At 34.8% G+C, this 25839-nt stretch overlaps 1 protein-coding gene and 1 long non-coding RNA gene across 2 annotated transcripts in view; one reads left to right on the forward strand and one right to left on the reverse strand.

The window, feature by feature from the left end:
• Positions 1-25839, forward strand: part of LOC141436198 (glutamate receptor 1-like) — a gene marked incomplete in the record, with an annotated part of 178800 nt that overhangs the window by 31058 nt on the left and 121903 nt on the right.
• LOC141436210 (uncharacterized) overlaps positions 12442-25839 on the reverse strand; it is a 144239-nt gene continuing 130841 nt past the window's right edge. Inside the window, exon 3 of the long non-coding RNA XR_012452275.1 lies at positions 12442-12675. This is a non-coding gene — a long non-coding RNA (uncharacterized lncRNA). The remainder of the gene's footprint in view (positions 12676-25839) is intronic.

Below are 25839 nucleotides of genomic sequence, written 5' to 3' on the forward strand. Positions count from 1 at the left end.
GTGTTATTTAGTGAATGGATTATATTGAAAATGTCCTGTGGAGTAGTTGGCCTCATAAACAGCGATTTCTCAAAATTATTTGTCAGTATACGTTTCGAGCCTGTTTGAGTATGTTTACAATTCATAATGTTATTAGGTTGAATTCAATCTATAAAGTAGTTATTAAATTGGTTTGCTATTTCATTAGGGTCTGTAATAGCTGTCTGATTATTTTTTATTAATGCAATATTCTCCTTTGGACAGTTGGCTTTAGTATAATTTATGATATTCCACGTCGCCTTGCTTTTATTAGCAGCGTTTTTTATGTAGTTGACGTTTTGTGCTTTTTGAGTAAGTTTTATTATCTTTTTAAGTCGCATTGAGTACAATTTAAGAGATTTTTTATCGTTGGTATCTCCCGAAAGTCGGTATTTCCAAAGCATTTGTCTTTTTCGTTTATTGTACTTTAACTGGTTTATAGTAATGTTTTAGGTTAGATTAGGCTTACCTTGATCTTTTTCCAGGTCTGTATATATGTATATTTAATTTATCTATTACTATATTTAACTCATCGTCATACGTTGTAAAGATCCAATACAGAGCATTTAAATATAAAATTATTTTAACAGCTAAAATATGGCTTCAAATGTAACTTAAGCGCTTAGCATTCAATGACCTAATTGCAACTATAAAAGCATCATTTACACAAGACTGTGGACCGTTAAGCGGGAAATAAAAGAAAGCTTAATTAGTGGAACGCTTTGGCTCGCGAATGAATTTCCTCACGCCTTCTTTTTCTTAATTTGGCAGAAAGACGGAAAACCATAAAAGAGCGATAAAACATCGATTTTGCATAAGAATCCCGCTGCCGCGGTCGCAGCGAGCAGCAGCCGTGTAAATACACAACCACACGCCGCTTTGCGATCCGGTGCGTTTTACTTATAAGGAAGGAGGGATTTTGTCCATTACCCATCAGGTTGTCATATTATCCTACTAATGTTTAAACGCGTAATTCTTTTATACTAATTTATTTAATGGGGATCTGAAACGGCTCCAACGATTTCAAGGAAATTTGCAGTGAGGGTTTAGGAAACGATTTAATTTGGTTTATATCTAAAAAATGCGGCTTAACAAGCAGGTACTCCTACTTCTCTATTCTTATCCTTACCTTGCACTGTCTGACTGTATGTTACCTCATCATACCGAAACTGCTAAACCGATTTGAAAATGGCATAGCCCCCGCAGGCGCATGATAAATTAATTCTTGGTAGACAAAGTCTTCCACAAAAGCCAGCAATAGTTTAGTTTAGTAAATAAATTATTCTTTCTTTCTTTCTTTCTTTCAATACTTATTACAAACTTTTGCCCAGGACTTTGTCAGCAATTCTAACTCTTCCAAAACATACTCTAAATCTTATACAGTGCAAGCTGCTCGGCTGTGGAATCGCTTACCGACCTCCATCAGGCAATCTCCCACTGTAGGATCTTTCAGGGAGGGCTTGAGAAGGATGTGGCTTACACCTTCTCCTTAAACATTTGAGGACATGTCCTTTGTTTTATATTCGCATGTATAATATGTATATGTGTATATATATTCATAAGGTTATATATACACATATATACATAAACAATATAATACATAAACTACTATATATATATATTATTTATATTGTAGTTTATGTATTATATTGTTTAAAAGACTGTATAGTAGCTTCCACAATTTTTTTTTCTTTTAAACTCACTCTTTGTCTCGGACCCTAACTGATTGCTCCTCTCATCTACTCAAAGGTTGACTGGTAGAGATCCCTTAAAGGGATAAGTCCGCCTTTGTACAAGTATCTCAAAGTTTGTCAATTGTGTTTTGTTTATTTTTTATATTACATACATACATACAATTCGTTTACCTCTATACCGCGGGAACTATGCAATATTCCGGGATAAAAACTATCCTATGTCATCCTATGCCTGGGTGTTAAACTGTCATCCGTACTTACTATATAATATTATAAATGCGAAAGTGTGCGTGTTTGTATGTTTGTGTGTTTGTTTGTATGTTTGTCCGTCTTTCAGGTCGAAACGGAGAAACGGATCGACGTGATTTTTGGCATAGAGATAGTTTATGGGCCAGAGAGTGGCATAGGCTTCTTTTTATTCCGGAAAATGCACAGTTTCCGAGGGAACAGCGCGCGATAACCGGATTCAACGCGGGCGAAAGCTATTATATGAATAAAGTAATTTAAAAATACCAGACATTTACTACACCTGCACGGCAAACATACAGAGACAAAAGCAGTTTCAAATCTGACATCGCAGTTCAATATCATGAAACACTTCTTTCTATCCTAAGAATATGTACTGCTACTGCTCCAATTTGGACAACAACATTCTTGTACGCAATAAAAAAAAAACGCTAAATTAAAAACAGTGTGCGTGCGGGCTTACAAAGAACTGAGACCGAATCCATATTGAATTATATTTGTTGTTTCTGAGCTCCACTGTTCTGCGAACATGCGGAACCAACAAAAATAATACAGAACCATCGGAAGCCGCGTTTATTACGGAATAGTGCCTCTTCCATGCTCAGTATTCCGTTCTGGTACCTACGAGTATACTATTTATTACTTTTGAGACATACAAACGACAACTCTGAAGTTATTACGGGTTATTCTAGGTTTATTAGTTCTTAAGGATCTACAAGGCTAATATTTCGAGAAAAGTTATGACAAGTCCCAAGCGGTTTTACTATTCTAATAAAAAATAAGATGAGTCTCTTTTGATTGCTAATGATTCTCCATAGTTTTATCGAAATCCTTTACAATTTTAATTTTCTTTTTTTGTAACAGTTAAGTAACGCGAGCAACCTTACTACCTATCTAAATCTAAACTGATATTATAAATGTTAAAGTATCTCTCGTCTGTCAGTTACCTCTCCACGCTACAAACCGCTGCACTGATTTAGACGAATATAACATAGGATAGTTTTATCCCATGATTGTCGTGTTCTTCATTCAGTATCAAGGTTATTCCATTTCTGGGTATGCAACTTTTAGAGAATACCTGACGGTGTGCACTAAGCATAAGGTTGCGCCGAATATAATTATCTTATTCGCACCGAAGCGAGGAACTTTGTCGAGCGCGCTGCTAGTGCTTCCTGCCTTTTAGTCAATGTAATTATTAATCACTAGCTCCCAGAGCCACGGCGTCCAACTTTAAAAGTTTACTAAAATCATTTGTGTCTATTCTTAACAGTAAACGTTTAAAGGGAAATTTCAAAGTAAGTAAATCAATAAATAATATGGGACAGTAATTTCATTGTTAAATAATAAGATACATAATATATATATATTATCCGACTGGATGGAAAACGAGCAAGTGGGTGTCCTGATGGTAAGAGATCACCACCGCCCATAGACACCTGCAACACCAGAAGAATTGCAGATGCGTTGCCAACCTAGAGGCCTAAGTTGGGATACCTCAAGTGCCAGTAATTTCACTGGCTGTCTTACTCCCCACGGCGAAACACAACAGTGCAAGCACTGCTGCTTCACGGCAGGTTAGCGAGCAAGATGGTGGTAGCAATCCGGGCGGACCTTGTAAAAGGTCCTACCACCTGCAGATACATATCATGTACAAAGGCGAACATAACTCTTTACAGAATCTTAATTATAGGTATACCTAGTAGATAATGTTAAAAAAGACAGTTACATGGTTTTAATGTATCTAATACCTAGATATGTATTTTATTTTGTCATATATTGTGGTTCCGTGTTAGTTCTTAGCATTTTGCTCAGATGACAGCCCCTTCTGCCTTATATTAAAGTAAAACGTTATTTTGTAGCTGGTTGTCAATTTGTTTAATATTTTCTTTCTTTTACATTTTATACCAATTGAGCTGGTCCCGAACTAAGCTTTAGGTACCTAAACTGTCCTAAACCAATCTATAAAATCTGTAAAAAATACAAAATCTGTAAAAAAGTTTCACCGAGAATTACATTCTATTATATTAGCCCTATTATCTTTAAATTTCATGTATTTTGATTTTTTCTCAATAATTATGCTTAACGTTAGACTCGAGAACCAGCGATCGAACTTGGCACCTTAAGTTTCGTTGCTAAGTTCTATAACCCCTAGGCTTTCGAGTGATTCCAGTCATCATTACACTAGAGATCTTTTTCACTGTCCATCTTATAACATCTAAAAGAATGCATAATTATTCAGTTTCATTGTCTAATACAAAATACAATATTTCGTAGACATCCTTACCTCTTATTAAGAATACTATAATTAAAATAAAGAAAAAGAAAAGAGAAGAGAGAAGAGTTAGAAGCCACTGTTCCATGTACGGTATGTACGAGTAAAAGTAATGTGGGTAATAAAAATCTTGTATTTGTAAAAAAAGTTTGATTGTCTTCAAAATCACTATAAAAAGACGTAAACCCGTTTTTAGGGAATAAAATGATGGACACGTATACATAAAAATATCTATTACCAATGCAAGTTCAGTTTCATGTTTTTCAAACGCAACCAACTTTGTCGCAAATGGCCCGAGATAGAACATAAAAAGGTCGCAATATCCAACGGTACGGCCCGGTTATGATATTCCCCCTTGAAACATTACGTTGTTAGAAGGTCCTTGTTATATTGAAAGAAAACACTAGGAACGGGCAGGAAGTCGTCGGGCTCTCGGGGGTATGTTAAGGCAGTCTTTAGCTTTTTAGAGGGCGACACATAGACTAATTAGGATAGGTATCTACGCCGCAATATACTACGTAGACTGGAAATTATTATTATTTTCAACGGACTTTTAAATAAGAAGTTGGCCAAGTGCGAATCGGACTCGCGCTGCGAGACCTCCAGGTAAAAATTTAAAAACACTTGACACAAAAATCTTTAAAAAGAAAAAACAATATTTACCTAGGTATTGATTTTCTACGTTTGATACAATATTTTTATCCTAGTAAAGTTGCGTCTGGTGATCACTTAGGTTACCTACGTATTGTATTTATCTACTTAACGGTCCCCCGAATCATCGACGCTTGGAACCACAAATCACAAAATTTACCTAACCACACTCGAATCGACGGTATAATTGTACTTATAATTTATAATAATATAAACAAATGACAAATAGTCAGTTTAGAGGCATTCGAAGTCCTTGCGGCCAGTATTTCTTCAGTAAATCTCATAGATTGAAAATTGCAAACCAATAGTTTTTTTTAATCAAATGTGTGAAATTTAGATTTTAATGTGTTTCCAATTTAGTTTTGTATTGCTAATGAATTCAACCAGAGTGCATTATTCTGATCCATTTCGCACCTCGGTAGTACTGGCTTTTGACGCTATTTGTAGTGAGTGCACTTAATGCATTGGGTAGCATTTTTCTTTTCTTGTGAATGTTTTTTTTGGGGTGAGCATTTTTTCACATAACATTTTAAGTCCTATTATCGGGAGTCCGAAGATGTTTCTCATACCATTTTACATCATAACGATCACTCTTCATATTTTTTTTTAATACTAACGATATCACTAATCATACACCTTGTTCATACAAATATTGGTTTTCATATATTTTCTTATACTAACGATCGAAACTCCTAATCATTCTTATTCATAAATTTGTTAATACTAATATTTGTTTTCAAATATATTTCTTAGTCATTAGTGTTATTTACCCACATTATTGACGCGCAGGGACTTGGAATATTTTAGGAAGGACTGCGTTAGGTCACGACGACGAGCGAAGCGAAGAGGGGTGTTAGGTAAAAATATGAACACTGTATATTATGAGTTCCGATGTTAGTAATAAAAATGTATGAACAAGAATAGTATGAGGAAAAAAAATATGAAGAGAGAAGAAAACTACTGATTTCTGTTCATAATAATCATATTATGGACAGAAATCGGTAGTAAAATAAAATAAGAAGAGGAATAAGAATTTTAGGAGAGTCAATATGGACCCGTTTTTTTGATAGCATATTTATTGTTTTGGAATGTCTATTAAATGTACCTACATGTTTTTAAATTAGTAAGGTGGTCTTTTATTTTTTTTTCTATGCGCTAGTTCAAAACTTAATCAGTTCAGGAGAAGAGGAAAAATTTAAATGAAAATAAAAAGTACAATACTTTTTATATATTTTTTTTTGCATTTGATAACACAACTATTAAAGATTATTTTGCAATAAAAAAAATTAACGATTCCGATTAACACAATACAAAACCTTAGTGCGAATTCTCATTTATTTTGTCGAAAAATCATAGCAATCTATTTCTTACAAAACGGTGAGACTTTTAGTAAGGTTATTTTTTATGTTTGGTAGATAATTTGCCCACGTATCTCCCATTTAAGTTGGTCGTACTACTTACGCGATACCCTGAAAATAGAGGATTAGGTTTTTAGATATTTTAATACGAAGTTCTAATTGAAAAAAAAAGTGATCACAAACTTGTCGTGACGTGAATCTTTATGACGCTATTCGAAGAATGTCGGGTACCTACACCTGAATTCTGCTCCTAGTTCTTCCACGGTCCACGTTCGAGACCATTAACACATAAATCTCAAGGCAGACAGTAACAATGTGTAGCTGGCTTGTATTCGGTCTCTGCGGAGTAGGGTCCGTGACAAAAGTTAGTCCATACTAAGCCCTAACAGCTATAAAATAAAGCATACATGAATTTCCCGTCGCCTCGGCTGTATGTACTCTTAAACCCGTTACAAACGTAATGGGGTATGTTAACACTCTTGATCTAGCGGAGTCGCCCGAGACCGATTTCGAGGTTCATCAGTTCCCTTTTATTCCTTTATTATTACCATCTTAAAAATAAGTGTTGCTCACATTTTTCAATACAATGTAACGAGTCTTTGTGAATGTTGTTTAGCATTCCTTTTTGCTGCGCCGGAAACTTTTACAATCGTTTAGAAATGACATATTTAGGTTTCTTACGAACCTGCAATTGTAGTTCCAGCGGCGCATTCCGAATAACTAGCATTGTTGCTCTAAATTTCTGCTTTCTACTGCAAAACTTGAAAACACTGAAAAACTTTTTAAACCAATTTGGTAGTTTCTAGTTTTTTAACAGATTTCAGAAAATTGTGCAAACAAACCTTTATTACTACCTCATCTTATATTAATAATTCAAGATATAAGACGATGTAAATCAATTAAATTTATTTTTATTTTTCAACAATGCTCACCATAATATTCGGATAAACTATAAATAAACTTTCACAACAACAATGCTTTTGATGTATCCCTTTAATCGTAAATGCTTGATAAATTTACGGTAACCAGACATTGATTTATCTATATCTGTCACATTGTCATATTTTGACTTTGTCACATACAAAACAAAAGCATTTCTTCATGACATTCGTTGAAAAAAAAACGTGTTTTTTGCTAAAAGAGGTTCAGAAGTTTTTATAAACAAAGTGGTAAATATTTGACATTACTATAAAAATGTAGTTATTTCGGATAATTTGAATGATAAATAGACATATGGATTTATTTCTGAGTAACAACCACACATTGCATATCAGATCTGTCAAAAATATAAATAATTCACAAAGAGATCTTTAAGAAAAATAGAATTGCAATCAAAATGATTCAAATAAAAAGACATCACATCAACTAAAATAACAGCAAAAACATGTCAATGTGTACTATCCATTAAATAATGTCAATACATTTTGAATGCTTTGAGGTGCGAAAAAGGCGTAAACTTTAGTAGTAGTCGCGATGTAGAACCACCGCGTCGTTCGCACTGCGAAGGTAAAACCACATGGTGTTGAGGTATGCTGCCACCGCAGCTGCCTGCGGGATTCAATTATGAAATACCTTTGAAGTGATCAGGCATACCTGTTATCCAGCTATAGTCGAGCAAAATAAAATAACGCTAATGCACTTACGTTTCACTGAGCTTTTGTTAACATATTTTATTAATTAATAATTTTGTTCGATCTCTCCAGTGGCAAAGAAATATACCGCAGACACGCGTGTTCCACATTCATTACCTAGGTACATCATCTCATTTAACTTTATGACGGATAACATAGTTGCTTAAATTTAACGAGAGCATTATATTATTTGTAATAAATGTAGTGTACGTGCAAGTCGGTCGCAGTGAGCCTCGGTGCCTACATTATAGTTGGTAAAGTTACAATAAATCTCCATAAATGCAGACAACTCTCGAGAATACAGAGCGAACATAATGCATAATTATTGCTTTAAACGGACTACATAGTTTAGGCTGAAAGCGGAAACTTAATAGTTGCCATAACCATGGCCCGGGTAGTTAAATTTGTTTTTGTTTTGCAAACTTATCCTCCCAGTAGCTTATTTCTACTTTAGTTTCTTAAGTGTTAGTAGGTTTACTCTTGTAGTTTTACAGTTAATTAATAGAGGTGTAATAATTTAATACGCCTGCTGCAATATGACTTCTTATGCTAATGAATTTAATACGGTCTGGCCTTGAAAGTTACCGTTTCAGCGCTCCAGAGCGCGACCCTCGTAACAAAAACAGGGGAAGCCTTCACGACAAACAAAACTGTCAACATATTTTCGGCTTTGTGTGGAATCTGTACAAAAAAAGCACTTTAAAATAAATTATGTAGATACTGCATCAAAATTACTCGTAATTTAAGCGTAGTTCTATTCGGTCATGATCGCAGGTGTCGTGATAAGTTTCGAACTGAAACCCTACTGCTTTGCCCGTTGGGCGTGTTGCACTTTTGTTTTGACGAGGTTGAGAAAATAACTTATTGCGTTCTATTTTAAAATAAATTTGCTTTTTAAAAACATATAACATAGATGTGTTCCATATTTTAATTTCGAGCACCTCTAAACTTATTGAGTGACCTACGTACTCTTAGATAATAGGATATGCCATCGTCTTACATGATATTTATTCTATAGGCAGCGACAGTGAAGACACTTGCGTAGTATTTGCCTTTGAATTTGCTGTGTAGCTGAATGTTGTGAGCGAAACGCCAAGATCGGATGCTGTTCTCTGCCTCCCCGTTTAAGCACTCCATGCCGGCGTAAACACAATTTATGCGATGGTTCGCTGCCTCGCTCGACGCCTCACTCAATAGTTAGCCTTCCTGATTGGTATCTGGCTATGACTATACAGCCAATAACGGTGGCTTTGTATTGCGAGAAAACACACGAGCTCGCTTCATTTTCTTAGCCGTGCGAGCTCCACGCTCTATCCTGATCAATTTACGAACAGCTTAAGTGTTCATTGTAAAACAGGGATGGATGGTTATTCACTATCGCTGCTTCGTAAATCTATCAAACTTGAATTTGAATTAAGGAACGTTCTATTGGCATTTGTCAATACCAAATGAAGAAGAAAAACAATCTACTAGATTGCAAATGTTAAAATAAATAGAATATTTTTCCGATGTCACCACAACGGATGCCGTGGGTCCTCACGTAATCCAATATGACAGAAATTTGTATCAGAGGCTTGATTTACATTTGCAAACAAGAATGAAAATCATCGTAACGTCCGAACAGAAGATATGTATACGACTCACCATTTTGTTAACTCTGTATAGCGCATTCAATCAAGGCGATGAAAACATTACTGGCGCTTCGAATGGGTAATATATCCAGCCTAAAGCAATACAAACGAATGTCTGTTTATCAATCTACCACTGAATTCGATAGCAGCTGAAATACATGTTAAGTAGTGTTGTCTTTGTCGTACTTGTCATCGTTTAGCGCGCTCGAAAAGGACAGTATAGCCAACACTGCGGCAGCCGCGCCGTGGTTTTGAATGGATGAGTTGCGCTTCATGACAGCACTAACTGTCTGCAATTATTTTGCGCATCACCATGCTGAGTGGTTAAATAGTGAATTAAATGCGGTCTCGGGAAATGGAAATGATAAAGCATTTTTGGTTAAGATATTCAAGTTAACGATAATCAGGTGTTGAAAATATTTAGTAATAAGTGTTAATGAGAGGAAAGTAATTTATTAAGTATCAGATTTATGTTCGTAAACTGATATGTTCACTATGATTCTGATACTCTGTGGTTCTGTGGTGCAAGATTCGCATAATTAATTATTTGTTTGTCAGAAAAAATATAATTGTATTTTACCGTTAATTCAGTTACAATTTTCAGGGTTAAAGTTAGTTTATCAATAACCTTAACTAAATATCTACAAGCATTTATATATTTAGGTATATTATATTTACTCAAATTACAAAAAAAAACATTTTGAAACATATTCCTAACAGGACGGGGTATGTCGAAATTGTGCTTCTCTTGCATTGAAAATGTATATTGCACACGTTTATTTTAAAGTAGTAGGTATTTGTGTAGCGACAATTTACCTCACGTATGACATTGGCGTATCGAGGGTTATTTTTCAGGGGGGGCCTGGTCCCTGACATGCATGATTTTTGTGTGAAGATATCAGTATTGTAGAATTTCGAATTGGTAGCCCAACATCCTGGAGTGGGCACGGCCCTCCCGGCCTCTCCCCTATATACGCCTATGCATATGAATAAGTACGTTATTTTTTCATATGCATACGTATGTAAATGGTTGTTTCATGTAAATATTTAAAAGTTATAGGTAGAGTCATTCACGATGACGCGTGCCGTGGTACTTATTACAATGTCATTAATGGCTAATTTTGACAAAATCACGCGTCTTCGTGGATGGCGCTTGGTCACCTTATTGAAAAATTAAGCGTCATTCGAAAAGTATTTCAAAACGTCCTTTGTATTTATTTCGAGTCGATCCTTACAGCAGGGCTGCCACTTCGATCTAATTAAAAAGCAAATTAATGAATTACCTGCAGTAATTATTGTAGCTAAAAGAATCACTTAATTGCAAGAAATTAAATGGCGTTCCCGTCTTTATCAGAATAAGGGAATTAAACGTGTGAACTAAAACGTGAGATACTACCACTGACGGGACTGAACCACACAAAAAAATATACTGTTCAAATTATTATTAGTTGTTATTTTGTTGTAGGTGAAAATTATGAGTGAAAACCGAGAAAAATTAATTCAATGTGATATACTTAATAATAATGTGATACCATTAATTGCTTTAGTAGCAGTGTTACTTTTACCTTTGTTTCTGTTTCTACTTGCGACGTTTACAATCGCTTTAGTGTATTATAGATGTTTTATCGAGCAAGTGCATAAAGCGTATGTATACGGTAGTTTTGAAAGAGCTTTTCACGACACTGCTCGAAAATGTGGCCATAGATAACCTAAATCCAGTACCCAAAACTGCCTATACTGTACGTAACATTTAACAGCTGACTCATTTATGGCTCGCAAAACACGACAACAATGTAACACATTACGAAAACAGGTCGTATCAATATACGTATTTCATAATACGATACGACTTTTTTGAATATAATATCTGAATTTCATTCCTGGTGTGCTGAAACGACAATTGGAACAATCAAAAGTAATCGTCTGCTGCACGTGAAATTAAATTGACCAATGAGAATGCGTCGTTCATAACTTTTACGAGGTGTTTTTTTCCTTAAACGCATGATAAGCAGAAAATGCTTTATTTTTTAAGTATGAAATAATGCCACAGCATCGCAGCAGGTCGGAGATGACGAGGATGGCGTTTTGATTTTTAAATATGTGGTTACGCATTGGCCGCTAAGAACGGACTCGTTTAAAAAAAATATTATGTCACAAAAGAAAAACTAAAATCGGCGTGAGGGGTGACAGTGTTTACCGGCCCGGATAATACCGACATGGAAATACCGACCCGATTATTCGTGTAAACGCCCATACAAACTCGTGTCAAACTGACATGAGTTTCTGTGGGCGTGTACAAGAAAAATTGTTAAGGCCGCCATTAAGGGGAATAATAATAATAATAACAAGAAAAATTGGGTCGGTATTATCCGGGCCGGTAAAGAGTGTCACACGGCGGGAGCAAAGCAACGCAGTCATTGAATTGAATTCTTATTGTTTGTTTTGTGATCGTGAAAAGCACAATGTTTAGTCTTGGCCAAAAGGGAAATAGATTAATCTATTGCTTACTTTCGAGCCTCTACAACAATGTACTATTCATGTTTAGTTTGCTCGGTATACGAGTCAATCGTTGCTTACCTCTACTATCCACGAAGCGGATAAGTACGGTTTACAGCTGAGATGATCGTCAACAAACATCAGTAACCACCTAAATACACATAACTAAGTGTAGAGTTAGGTTAGTAGTAAATAAATATACTGCTATTTAACTATGTCAGGCTCATGTTGGGATCATCGCTATATGCCGAATATAACCAATACGCCAATATAACTACATTTTTCATGTACAACTTGTAGGTACGCTGATAATTAGGTGGGACATTATATAATTATGTTACTTCAAATCAAAGTCTAATATGCATACAATATATTTATTACTTATTTTTATATTTTGGGTTGATGTTGTAAAATGAGTTAATAAATGTATAATTTTCAATTAATTTACGTTATATATGTGATGATGATTTCACCAAACAGCTCCGTTAAGCGTTCAAGTTTATCTTTCTTTACCTTTCGTAGGTGGTCAACAAGTTTGTCATATTCATCACTATCTTTTAATATTTTGATGGCTTCTTCCTTCCTTGCTGGTTCGAATCGCGTGTAGACTTTGTTCCATAGTACTTTTAAAAGCATCGTTTCTATTTTTTTCTTACTATGCAGATTGTGGCAGCTCACCTGTAACAAGTCAATGGTTATTGCGCGTTGCACTTTGCTGTTGCTTTGGTCTTAATTGTGTATGCATTCATTATATTTGTTACATTTAACCAAGACCTTAGTCGTGTGAACTATTAATTAGGTGTAAGACTTGAATTAAAACTCCGGAATATTACGGAACGCTGTATCCAAGCAAAAATGCATAGATTTCGTTTTATTCTAGAGACCTAGTTTATAATAGTAGGATTGGTAAAATTGCTTTGTATTATACATTACCTACACTGAAAAAATATGAAGTATTCTGGCCATCCACATTAAATTCGTTCAAGTTATGATTTCAGAAACTATTGTTTTTTTTTCGAGGTTTTATTTTGAATGGAGTTTAAGAACCTAGTAATAATCTTGCTATGTACCGATTCCTAACAGTATTGATTAATTAAAAATCAGCTAGCAACCAACAAATTGAGGAAAGCCAGAATTACCTTATTAAAATACTCCAAAATTTCCTTTTTAATAGGTATACCAATGAAAACCGAGAAATATTATGTTAAGACATTCTCTATACTTAGCTGCTAATCGGTTAGTCATTAAAAAACCTTTTTATTGCCTATCCTATATTTTTTTTTCTCCTAGTGCATCGCCATGGCGTGATAGCGAGTAAGTGGTATGTTATGGCATTGAAGTTTGTATCTAGACGTTCGTCATTTTCGGAGCTAGAACATTGAATATTTTTTTCAAAGGATCAAAATTAGAAATAAAATAAATACGTAGTTCAGCGTTTTTAACAAATACCCTTAAAGGAGTCAAAATAAGGTAGTGAGTTTGTGTGGAGCTTTGATCGTTTACGAAATTGGACCATTCAAAAAACGTAGTATATTCGGCTTTTTTTAAAATTCCACCTTTGATGGGGTGGAGTAAAAATTGCTTGAATTCAAATAACCTGGCCTAGGAGGGGTTATTATACCGGAATGTTTAACAAATATACTTATTTTTTTATTTTATTTATTTATTTGGAACACAAACAGTCATACATAGCTCATGAACAAATAATAAAGTGTGGTTAAACATTGACAAAACAGTGTTCACACAATAATTAAAAATATGATAAAAATTCACTCTCCCAGCTGAATATGACGGACGCATAAGGTCACTAAATATCAAATAATCATAATAATTACAAAGCGTTACTCAACATTACGTGCAAAAACTACAAGCTAATTCTTCATCACAAATCAGGACAGAGTATACAAATTGTTTTTAAATGTGTTGAAACTAACGTTAAACAATTCTATATCGCTATAATAACGATTATAGGAATCACAAGTGCGAGGAACTTACGAGTAATTAAACTTTTACTAGCCTCGAAGTTCAAGATTGTTTTGCAGTTGCACGGTTTATTAAACACTATTGATTGATCTACTTATGTACGTATTAATCGAAAGCATTAAATAGTCAAAAGATCAATTCTTTTTTCGTTTCAATTATCCCACCTTTCGTTACAATTTTAAAATTTAATAATGAATTCTGGTTGTTGATCGAAATATAAGTATCATGGAAATGCTCGTAATTTCAATTATAATAAATACCTACATACCTCCAAAATTAGCATAGTCAACACACATATCGCAGAAAAAACAGTCACTTTGGAAACCATGTCGTTGCTTTCGCACTGTCGAACATCAAGTGCAAAGAAGTGAAATCTCAAGAATGAACTAAACATCCTTTTGCGTAATGGTACCCATTTCTCTCGATCGCGTTGTTTATTCACTGGATAACAAAGGAAAGTATGCAAAAGAACGTCTTGGTACTGAAATACTTAAGATTGCAAGTCTTGACATTATTTTGTCTGACTAAATATCAACTGTTACGTTGACGATTACGACATTATTGTTATTTTATTTAAGCAGCAGTTCGACAAACCTGTAGTAAATAGAATACCTGCCATTGTTTTACATTTGTACCTAAATGAGAAGACATGTGCCACGTCATAATACTTCCCGCATTACATCTAAATATTGCCTAGAGCAGACAAATTGTGCATTTACATCGCTACGTATTGTAAATAATACGCTTGATTTATTCACAAGAGAATGCATGTTTCCGGCAACGAAATATGTTCTAGACTACGGTATAGAAAATAAATATTCAAAGCACTAAAATTCCGTTTCTGTAGACCAGCAGCAGTATGGTAGTTAAAACCTTGGTTATTGTAGAACTTAATTAAAATTACGGACGAAAACAGGAATTGTAATTTGCAAATACTGAATACTTAATGGCTCATATGTGAGTATAAGTAAATATAAATCAACAACTAGTAATTATGACTTCGGGCAAGTAATAATAATGATAATAATAATAGAGCCCTTTATTCTGAAATAAGTTTTACATGACATCACGCTAAAGTTTTTTTTTTGTAAAATATCTCTAATTTCAGTATGCCTTTTGACATAGGCCTCCTCCAACGCCTTCCACTGACATCTGTTATTCGCAACCCTTCTCCAGTTTGGACCCACAGTCATCTTCAGGTCATCTTCCCATTTCGTGATCTGCCTTCCCCGTTTCCTCTTCCCATCTCGGGGGTACCACTCGGTTATTGTCTTGGTCCATTTCTCTCTCTTGTCGCGCATCATGTGTCATCACCAGTCCATCGCCACTTTTGCTGGTCTATTCTTCTCAGGATATCAGTAAGTTTAGTTTTTGATCTGATCACAGTGTTCCTAATTCGGTCTTGACTTCGTATGTTCATCATACTCCTCTCCATTGCTATTTGACAGGTGGCAAGTATAGTCCCGCTATATAAAAATGTGTCAACAATTTTATTAATTTCGGTTGCCCAGTAGCTATGAAATACTCGTATCTGGCAGCGAGCTCTTTTTAAATTTTAAAACTGCAGCGAACCATACAGTGTGTCAATTGAGTAAACACTATCCACGGAAGTGCAATAGTGGACACGTACAATATGCAAACCTATTGTCGCTGCACTATCCGTCTGTCACAGAGCTATATCTCAAGAACCAAAACAGTTAGACGGATGACTTTAATACACAATATAATTATGTAGCCGCTATTTACTACAACAAATAATAAAAAATAATAATAATAAGGGTTCCCAACAAACCAATGTAAAACGACACACATTGGATACAATTTTGCTTAGAAGGAAGTAACTAACACTAGTTTTCGCTATGATTTTAGTTTGAAACAGAACCGTTTGAATTGATGACATCGATGAGTTGAAAAATGCAGATTTTGTTTTATTTCAGCTTACTTATAAGAAAGTGTTTTTAAGCCATAGTTATAAATGAAAAGTATAAGTTTTACAAATACGAAAGAAATGTTACGGAACCTTTGACAAAATTAATAACCCCTGGATTCTCAATTTAACTTTAAGCGTACGTAATTAAAACTTGATGTTTAATAAACAAGTTAAGTTGACGAGTTACTTATTGGTTCGTCAACAACAATAAAGCCTGCGCATTTATAATATTGCTTACCGTTTATTTTCAATTATTGATTAGCAGATTGATACTAAATGGAATCTTTATTAAGATAAACTAATAAATCTTAAAGATAAAAGTTTAAAACCCCCAACATTTGAAGCCCAATATCTCAAAATCGACAGATCCGATTTTTATAAACCATAGCTTAGAACCACCGGAAGAAAACTTACTTTAAAAAACCGCATTGAAATCGGTTCATCTGTTTGAAAGTTATGATGCCGTAGATGGACAAACAGAAATTGGCATCACACTACCCTCTTTTTGCGTCGATTGTTAAAAATGAAACAAATTTGACAATGTCTTCGCAAGACTTCCTCTATAGTTTCGAAATAAAATTAGGTCTCTATTGATTATCAACGCAAGAATCAATCAATGTTATTCTGATTGTAAAATTATTCTTACTTAAACTATGTATATCTAAAAGAGAGATTCAGTAGAACGCCAGTGATGGCAGATTTATTAACAGAAGAAATAGATTCCAAGATTTCAAAGCCATTTTCTTTCATTATCTTCAAATTAACCACTTTGCAATTTGCACAGCGCTTGGAGTTAAATTACTCGAACGGATTCTTCAATGATTATATTGCAAAATGCTTCGTTAATTCTAGTAGCTGTAGGTATACCTAGGTACCTAGGTGTAGGTCTAGGTAAGTACATGAACAGCAAAGACTGATACGTCCGCGCTAAAACATATAGTGGGTACACTATTTATGAATAAATAACCCGACACGTTGCGATTGAAAGTGCGCCTACCTACAATAAATGGGTGGTATCGGCTGGAGCCAATATTCACGGCAATACAAATTAGCATGGGATTAAACTCACGTTGCAGATTGACAAATTTTAGCTTAACCGGACTGCGGCCCGGCGCGAATGCGGGCGTGGGTCGATTAACGACTCCTGGCCAGATAAGCCCCCGCTTTTTAGAATTACTAAGTCAAATAAATCCAGGTGAAACGTATAGTAAACATACGCTAAAATTTAATATGGTCACATAAATAACAAACGAACTTTAAGCTAACAGGTTTTGTCTGCTTATCACTCTGGCAAATATGAAAGGGTTAATTATAGATTTGTAATGCAAGTAATTGTGAAGGGAAGAAGAGTTTTAATTTTTTGTGCGTTTTGAGTTATTTACCAATTATTTATGATTTTTTTTTTCAGTTATATTTCAAAGTATTTGTGAAATTATTTATTTAATAGTCGAACGTAGAGTTATAATGTATACAGAGTTATTGTATTGACGGTTTATGCCATAGCTAGGTATCCAGCTTGCAAACGTACGTACTAAATGTATCGTTAATTTATTTCTTGGTAGGAGGGATAGTAATAAATCTTTTTTTTTGCTTCAAAAGCGGTCAGCGTGCTCAGTTAATAAGGAAATAACATTCAATACCTTGAGGCTTAAAGGGCGTAAAGGACATTTGGGTGTAAAAGCGCTCTCTATGTCATTTTATACAGTTTTTTTCTCTGTCGATTAGTATAATCCACACGTAAGGATTTTTTCTGAAAAATGACCTTTACGGCCTGTGATGTTTTAGTCCCTAAACACTTTTTTTTAATTTAGGATATAAAGAACATAAAAATTAATTGTATAATCATCAATGCAGTAAGTATAAAGTATGTTAAAAAACACCGGTATTAAAGCGACAAATATTTTTACATTCCCTTTATTGCCTCGAAAAAAATGTAAGACATACGACGTAAAAGCTGTAACTTATTCCACTGTCCTTTACGACCACCAAATATTTCAACGTCAATTTTGTTTTTTTAAGACCGCAGCCTAATATAATCAAAAGTATGAAATAATACGTTTTTTTTACTCCTGCAACGGCCTAGTTCATTACCATAAGAAGAAGTTGAACTTTCCTATACGACCCATTAAAAGCAAAATTTGCGATGATGAACCTTTACACCCTTGTCACCCCTTGTGAACCAAATTAAGCTAAGCTTACTAGGTCTTAAAGTACATCTGATTCAATCCTTGTTTTTTCATCAGGGCGTATAGCGCACGTATCTCTATAACCATACAGTTTGCATCAAATTGGATTCTATTAAAATAAACTACAAGAAATTCTAAGCTCTTCGTCAGTAGAAGACTTTTATGTAACATAAGAAACAACAGAACTATATTTTTTTTAATTTATTTTTTCCAGTTTTTTGCTTCTCCTGAAAAGTAATGTTTTGTGCTTTACGCCCTTTGAGTGTCAATTATTTAGCTATTTTATATTAGTATTTTAAGTCTAGGATAGTTTTTTTTAAATTTAATGCTTATTATATAATCTTTTTTTCATATTCTTAATTGTCAATAAATTATTTCGCTAAGTAATACATATCATATAGTGCATTAACATTATAATAATGAACAAAAATAAATCTTTAATTCAAACAGTAGAGATCATAGCATTTTGAAAAAAAATATCGACAACAATATTTGTAGTCATAAATACCTACTTAATATTTAAATGAGAGACTTTGGTAATAAAGTTTTTGGTAAAAAAACATTTTTAATACAAGCTTTTTTTGCTTAATATTTGTTAGCTGTACGTTCCTTTTTCTGGTAGGTATTCATAATTTCTAGAGCATGATACTAGTAAAAAAACCGGTCAAGAGCGTGTCGGACACGGGTTCCATAGCCATTACGATAAAATTGAGTAATATTTTTCTAACATTTTCGTATTTTATACAGAATCTTCCAAATTTATGTATATATATATACTTTATATACCTTAGCCTGCTATTTACTCTTAAAATACTAATAATTCTCAAGCAAACTTACTTCAAATATTTCTACCCACCGGTTTAGATTTTAGAGGGGTGGGGCGGACGTTCGATTTTAATGAATATTTGCACTTTAAAGTTGAATATTTCGCAAACATATCACAGAATCTAAAAATCGTCTTAGCAAACCCCTAATAATTAAAAGACTTATCCAACGATACCCTACACTATAGGGTTGGATGAGAAAAAAATCACCCCCATTTTACGTTTTATTTTTTAAGAATTTTTATTGTACCATTTTGTCGGCATAGTTCACATATATATCCGTGCAAAATTACAGCTTTCTAGCATTGATAGTCCCTGAGCAAAGCCGCGGACGGACAGACAGACAGACATGGCGAAACTATAAGGGTTCCGTTTTTGCCATTTTGGCTCCGGAACCCTATAAAAGTATTCAATTCACTCATTAATACAGGATGAAATCGGGGTCGTGTAGCTCCAAAGTAAAACAAGACTTGCCACTTAATTTTGAATATAATGCTGTAGATTAGAGTGCATTAATCAGCGGCGTTTTCGTAGATACAAAAATAAATAATAATACATTTCCTATTTAAGGAGCTTGGTCACCCTACGCACTTGACAAGACAACTATCTAAGTAAAGACGTACGACGACATAGTGGTAACTTACGATTGTTAATTAACAATCATCTTTTGGTTCTACATTTAGTGTAAAAGCAATTAAAAAGTTAAATTTTATATTTAAATAATTTAATGTAATAATAAAATCATTAGGACACTCCACATGCTTTAAAAAATACAATCAAAACCTAAACATACTTCAGGAGCTGTTCAAAGTGTGAACCGTCTTGTTGTCGACACAATTCTGCTCGTCGTCTAAGGTTATCTCTCAATTTTCCAAGAGCGAAGAGACTCATTTTCACAGTTTCGAATGCGGCAACAACTCGCTGACGGAGTACTTCGATAGTGTTGGACTCTTGCTCGTAGATCAATCTTTTAATTCCTCCCCAGAGAAAAAAACCAAGGGCGTCAGATCGGGGAGGCCATGCCACTAGTCCGCCGTGGCCGATCCAACGTCCCGGGAACTGCTCATCGAGGTAGTTTCGTATTCGGTGTTCAAACTGAGCCGGAGCACCATCGTGTTAATAGTGTAAGTTATTCAAGTAATTTTCCGGCACTTGTCGCAGTAATTCAGGCACCACTTGTCTCATTATATCCAGGTACTTAGCACCATATTAGGGCCCGATAACGATATCGTTTACAATTCCTGCCCATACATTTAAACTGAATCTGACTTGGTAGGCATTCCTCCTTTAAGTGTAGGTAGGTTTTCAGCACTCCAGTAGTGTTCGTTATGCATGTTAAATAGCCCGATACGCGTAAACGTGCTTTCGTCGGTCCAAAGAATGTTAGTTTCCTGGTTTTCTAAAATCCAGTCACACATGATCCTCCTTGAGGGAAAATCTAATAGTGCAAGATCCTGTACCGGTTGAAAATGAAATGGGTGCAACCCGGTTGCGTTGAGAAGACGCCACACAAAGTATTGACTAAAGTTAAATCGTCTTGCGGCTTGCCGAGTGCTTCTTCGCGGATCCTGATAAAAGTACCTCAAAATTTGTTGGTCAAGATTGGCCGTGTATCGTTGTCGTCGTGGCCTGTCACTACCTCGTGCTTGGGCGTGATTCGGAGTAGAAAATTGTCCGTAATCTCAAAGATTTTGAACCATCGTGGTGATCAATCTTCGGCTTGGGATGGGCAAATCAGGATAGCGTTGATAAAATAAATCTCGAGCAATGGTCGCACGACGTGCTTGGTAATAAAACATTACCATATCAGACCGCTGAACATTTGAAAACGGATATGCTGTGGGCATTTTTTCTGCTTAATTATTTTCAGTTGATGTTTGACTTTGTCCTGTCGTGACGGTGACGGTTGACAATTTTGTTACTCAGTTATCTAATCAGTTATTTATTAGATAAGTTTGAAAATGAATTGTAAGATGACCATAATTTTGGCTATTTAGTGGGATATTTAAACTGTTGATTAATAAATACCTAGCTTTAATTATTTAAAAACTACTTAATACCTAAAATCGTATTAATTTACCGAGTTGGAAACAATAGGTTTGAATCACGACCCAGATTTCACCCTGTATAGAGGAACATTTCATCTGAAGTTCCCCAAACTAATATAATCGAAGTAGCTGCTACGTATTTCATACACCACTTCAAAGAAAAATTTAGAGCACGCCAACTGGCGTGTGGTATTAACTAATGCTGCTGACCAATTGATGAGGTTTTGATATTGCTATTCATAGGTTAGATTAGGTAAATGGTTAGCATTTTTGAGTTAAGTACTCAATTATCTAGCAGAACATTCGCGCGGTCTGCGTGCAGGCAGTGAAAAGTGACGCGGTCGGCTGATGAAATATGCCTGCAATTGCTTTAGTCGAGACAAGCGATGAAAAATCACAAAGCAAAATAAATTATGACTGCGACCCGAAAGAGCTGCATGTTTCACAGTCATAATGTGTGGCAAATTTAGTTATTTCATTAGAATATCTTCTCATAATATGAAAAGCGACAGGTAACGTCGCCATAAATCTATAACAATTGTCATAATTATCAACTTATTTCTTATTTAGAGTGTTGTAATAATGAATCTCCCAGCAAAAACTGACGGCCAAGATAATTAAGACACGTAGCAAATTTTGTGATTTGGTAAGTATCTGTAGCCATTATAATTTTACTGCTTAGTTTTTATACAAGCCTGCACCACCATTAATAATGGAGGGTGAAAGTCGCAAGTGCATTTTCAGTCAGCAAACGAATTTTCAGATTTGTTTTATATAAGAAGGAGAAAACGAGCATGCGGGTCACCTGATGGGAAGCAATCGCCGCGGCCCATGGACACCTGCCAACACGAGGCGTATCACAGGTGCGTTGCCGGCCCTTTAAGAGATTGATAGGCTCGTTTTTTAAAGATCCCTAAGCTTTACTGCTCCGGAAACACTGTCCCAGGAAGCTTTCTAGGATTATTATTTGTTTATTTTATTATTTATTTTTTTGGAGGATGCTTTCTAGGAATTATCAGAAGTACCCTATCTACTTTAGTTTTACTTTTTTTTATATACATACTTGCAACCCCATTTGTGGGAGCGGGAGGGCAATGGGCTTTGTATGTAAATCCTAGGCTCCATAAAAAATTACCTTTCGTGGATACCTATCAGAAAGTACTCTAGAGGTATCGATGAGCGAGTGAGTGGCCAAATTGTTGTAGGTAGGTATTTAAGGTATCATTAAAATTTAAAATATAAAAGCCAGATAATGATCTACAATAGCTATATTATGTAATATGTGATGTTACCGTGAATTTGGGCTCTCTGGTGTTATCTATCTGGTTTGAAAATTACACTAACCATTTTTAGAAAAGATAGACTGCCCCGCCTCCGTTTTTGTTCGAGACTTGGCGGAAAACTACCTTGACCCCAGATAATTGAGTTCCTTGGTATTCAACCTAACCTGAGATGAGCGACTCGACTTGCAGTGATTACTGAAAATTAAAAAGATAACTGTGACACAAGGATCTCGAGTCATAAAGGGTTTAAAAATTTAGTTTTAGTAACGAAACCTATAAATAACCACAGCATCGCGTTTATGACATTAGGTACGAGTACCTACGTAGTTTTCTCTACGAAAGTTGAACAGGACTGGTAGTTCAGTACGTGGATCGACAGGCAAATTGTCTCAAGACACAAACTTAGTTTTATCTCTATTGTTAGTCCCACGTTGAAAACAAATTTCCGTTCTTATTTTCTAACTTGCCTTTTTCAAAAAGTCAGTTTTGGATTAAAGTTATGGTTTAAGTTGTTATGGTGGAAGGCCTTGTCATAGCGCAGCGGAATCAAGTCTCTTTCGGAATGAAGCTGATTACATTTAACACATTACTGCTGCGCGCTAAACCATTTAAAGAAACATAAAGTTGTTCAGTCAAAAATGCTCTCTCACATTGTAAATTTGTAGTTGTTTCCGCATCGCCACTTGCACTGGTTTTTTTTACATTACTTATAAATTAATTCTAAAAGCACTTATGATTTAGAATTGTTTTTATTATGCATGTGTAACTGCCATGGTAGCTTATCTGCCGGATGGGCCCTACAAGCACCTAGATTTAATGAGCACATGCATGCCCGAGACACTGGCGTCACCACAATGGTGCGTAAACCACGTAGACATCACAAAGCTGGTTTATGACCAGTGACAAGAGGTTTAACATCCGGGCCGCCTCACTCAAGACCGTATTGTACGGTCCATTCCATCCCGCAGCTTGTCAAGCATTACCATTGCCTTTGACGTGTTCTCTGCTATTACTTAGCCTAGTCAATCAAATCTAACCGGTACATTAATTAGAATGGAATGCATTACCTAGGGCTCCACGCTTGTTGATTTCCTTTAATATTGCTATAGCATTGCAAGCAATACAACAGTTATATAAACCTATGGTCTTATAGGTCTTAACAAAATAGATATGTTTCACAGTAAATTCAATATTTAATAATTCCATTTTGGATTAAAGTAGGTACACCTACGAGTACATGGATACAAAAATTCTTCTTAGTCGGACACTCTTGTTAGAGTGGTCGTGGTTGCGCAGACGAGGTACACGGAAAGATGTTCGGTGGGTCGCAGACTTTTTCGAGGACCGCCCTCTTACCAAAAATATATAACAGATAAATAGCTATTGACGACACACGGTCAAAATTTATTGAAATCTATCTAAGAGAGAGAGAGAGAGAGAGAGGGGGGGGACAGACAGAGAGATAACTTTATCAGGTAGCTTAAAAAGGTTTATTGTTTCAAGACGGTTTGAAACTATACACTGAAAAAAAAAGATTTGCTAACAGTAACAAAAAAAAATTGTTGCTTGTAACATAACTTGAGTGACTACAAAACTAAGGCCTACTAGTAGCTAAAACCAGTTAAGTAAAATAAGTTCACTCGTTATTAAGTAATCAGTTTTATGTAGTATGAACAAAACACTTCAGTTAATAATAAGTAGTGGTACAAAATTGTATCAGTTATTCAACAGTTTTATTTATTTTCAGCAAAATAACTAAGTTATTTCCAGGATTGTCCCGTGATATTTATTTATTATTTATTTCATTTAGTAACCGCGGACAAATTGTTTAATATTAAATATAATATAATCAATTAGATTGACTGATAGTAGCAAAATAGTTTTGCTAGTAGGGATATGATATAGATACGAGAGATTTAATCATACATAATGAACATCAAGGTAACATACGAAATAGTATATTCGTAAATAACTTATTTGTTTAATACTTATATAACTATTTAATTCAAAATAGATACACATTTATGTTACGGAATGTAAGTAAACAACTGTTTTTTACAAATGTCACGTATTTTGCACTGTACTTAATTATACAACGCCAGTACCCTTAGTGTAAGTTTTCGGTTACAAAATACGTCTCGATCGCGTTCTCGTTAAAATCTCAACTTGTATGGAAAAACGAACAGTGCCTCTAGCGGAACGTTTGCGATGTTCGTGTTTCCATACAAATTGAGATTTTAACGGGAACGCGATCGAGACGTATTTGTAACCGAAAACTTACACTAAGGGTACAGTACAAACCAAAAAGTAGAGGTCTACTATATTGTTAATGAAATGAAACTCCGTACAGTTGAAATTCTGTTGCAAATTATATTCAACTGAAACACACTTTTTCTATTTATAGTTTCTGAGGGAACCAAACGATAGCGCGATCTAACTGATATCTATCGGATTTAATACTAACCAATTTACTACGTAAACATGTAAACAATACTACGCAAACAACCTACCTACTTATGCATACATATGAAAATGCTACAAAACGTGGTTAAATTAAAAAAAACTGGTTTTGTTATTGCCTACTGAAATGTACTTTTAACTATTCATAAAATGATTTGTAAAACGCTAAGAAAATTTAGTAATACTCGTTATGTTTTCGGCTTTGTTACTCATTACTCTGTTATTGTTAAACATTTGCAAATAAAGAAAGCTACACCAACATCGCAACTTAGTTATTATTTGATAAAATATACAAAACTAATTTAGATAACTGATTTAGTAAAATGCGTTAGTAATGCGTTTTAATAGCAAGCGCATGAGTTTGTTTACTACTAATAAAATACTTATATTAGTAAAATATATTGGCTGAAGAAAATAGTAGCTAACAAACACTACTACACTACACTACTTTGTAACTTTCAAATAACAAAACTAGGTGATGTCTTCCAAAATCAGTTTTGCAATATTAGCATTATTTTGGTTACTAATTAGTTAGCTTAAGGTCAAGTAGTCAAACAGTTTAGCTATTCTTTTTTTTCAGTGTACCAAAGCTAATAATACACGCTTCATTAAGTGTCTCCGATATTAACTTTCCGTCGTGCGATGCCAAGATTTATACTCGTAACAGTCCTTACCTGGAAAGTTGTGTAGGTATGCAAGCACATGGGTTTAGGTTAAGTTGTTTTGTTAGGGTGCCTAAGGATATTGAGCATTAGTTTTGGCAACAACTCGAGCGAGCGTGCCGGCTAGAACAATGCAATATTGACTAACTGAGAAACATTACTACCTGCTGTGCTGTAATTAATGAAATTCCGAAATCACGTTAAAGCAACACGTGTGAATTAAAAGATTTGGTGACTGGTTATTTAGACATTGTGTTATCTGTTCTCTTTGGTTGGCACCCGCCATCTTTAAAAAAAAACATGAAAAGGGCGCCGCCATTTTGTGAAAACTGTAACTTGGTGCGTGAATACACGCTTAAAAGAGTTTTATTGTATTTAATACAGTTAAGTTATTTATCCTTCTAACTATAAGTAGACTTTCTATTTAGATTATTACTTATTTCAGAGAACATGACAATTAATTTGC

Source organism: Choristoneura fumiferana, chromosome Z (genome assembly GCF_025370935.1).
Source record: "Choristoneura fumiferana chromosome Z, NRCan_CFum_1, whole genome shotgun sequence".
Lineage (NCBI taxonomy): Eukaryota > Metazoa > Arthropoda > Insecta > Lepidoptera > Tortricidae > Choristoneura > Choristoneura fumiferana.